Below are 1,302 nucleotides of genomic sequence, written 5' to 3'. Positions count from 1 at the left end.
ATTTGGTAACTCACTAAAGATCTCTTTCCTCCAATCCGTATGCTTTTAAACAAAGCTGGAGAAAATCATAAAAACCATGTTAACACTCCGAATTTGTTACATAACTACAACTAACCCTTTTCTGCCTCCTTAACTCTCTCTTTCTGTGTCTTTTCACATTTAGCAATATATAATTCATAAAAGGAATTGAGACGAACCATTCTTTAGGGTTTAGTCTGGGGGCGGGTGGTGGTGGTGTAAAAGAATAGACCCTATTTTACCGAACTTTAAAAGAAAAACTCACTTTGCTCCCTCCGCGTGCTACCGTCAGAGGAACCCTCCACCTCTGCTCCAGAACTACCAAGCATGAATCAAGAAAAATTAGCCAAGCTTCAAGCTCAGGTCCGGATAGGAGGCAAGGGTTCAGCTGGCAGAAAGAAAAAGGACAGCATAGAACGGCCACAGCAGATGACGAGAAACTCCAGAGTTCTCTCAAAAAAAAAAAAGGCGGTGAAAAATATTGCCAGTATGGAAGAGGTGAACATGATTAAAGAGGACGGGACAGTTATTCATTTCAGCAATTCAATTCAGTAGTTCAGGCTTCCCTCAGCCAACGCTGTTGCAATCACTGGTCATGCAGAAGCCAAACCAATCACAAAATGCCAGCTTGGTGCTGACAGCTTAACGAGTTTTAGGAAATTAGCTGAACAGCTCCCTCGGCAAGTGTTGGATAGCAAAGCACCCAAGTCTGAAGATATTGACGAAGAGAAGGAGGAGGAGATGCACGAGATCTTGTGGAACATTTTGAGGAAGCCTCAAAGAATGAAGCCAACTAGAGGCCAATGGTTCTTGGCGGCCGGCATGGACTAGATTGGAGAAAGGAGCTGGTGGCTCCGGAGCTGTGCAGCGGCAGAGAACGTGTCCTGTTAATAGTTGAGTAATAGAAATATTTTGTATATTAATGATGCGGTTTGACCAGCATTTTTCTGTCAGTTGATTCTGCATTTTGCACTTCTCCCAGGATCGACTATTTTGGTTAAAATACGAAGTATTGGTGCAGCTTTGAGGGGTGTGTGATCGCGTGCATATGCGTGAGTGTGCCCGCGTGTGGAGGTGTGTACAGTGGAGAACAAATCGGATAACAGTTCTATTGATCCTCTCCCTTCCCCCAGGAAAAAAGAAAACAGATCTTTAACTCTCTTCCTTTTTATCTTTGCCCAGTAGTGCACAGAAATAGTGAAAAGTGAGTGTCTTGTCTATACTTCAAGGACTCAAGACGTCACAACATCCAAGACTGGGTTTCAATTTGCTGTGTTAATTATT

At 43.2% G+C, this 1,302-nt stretch overlaps 1 pseudogene; it reads left to right on the top strand.

Annotated features, from left to right (window-relative positions):
- Nucleotides 1–240: 240 nt before the first annotated feature.
- Nucleotides 241–815, top strand: LOC100021950 (transcription factor BTF3 homolog 4-like; annotated as a pseudogene).
- The last annotated feature ends 487 nt before the right edge of the window (nt 816–1,302 follow it).

Source organism: Monodelphis domestica, chromosome 7 (genome assembly GCF_027887165.1).
Source record: "Monodelphis domestica isolate mMonDom1 chromosome 7, mMonDom1.pri, whole genome shotgun sequence".
Lineage (NCBI taxonomy): Eukaryota > Metazoa > Chordata > Mammalia > Didelphimorphia > Didelphidae > Monodelphis > Monodelphis domestica.
Note: the sequence above shows the minus strand (reverse complement) of the source record. Positions and strands in the feature narration are given on the sequence as shown.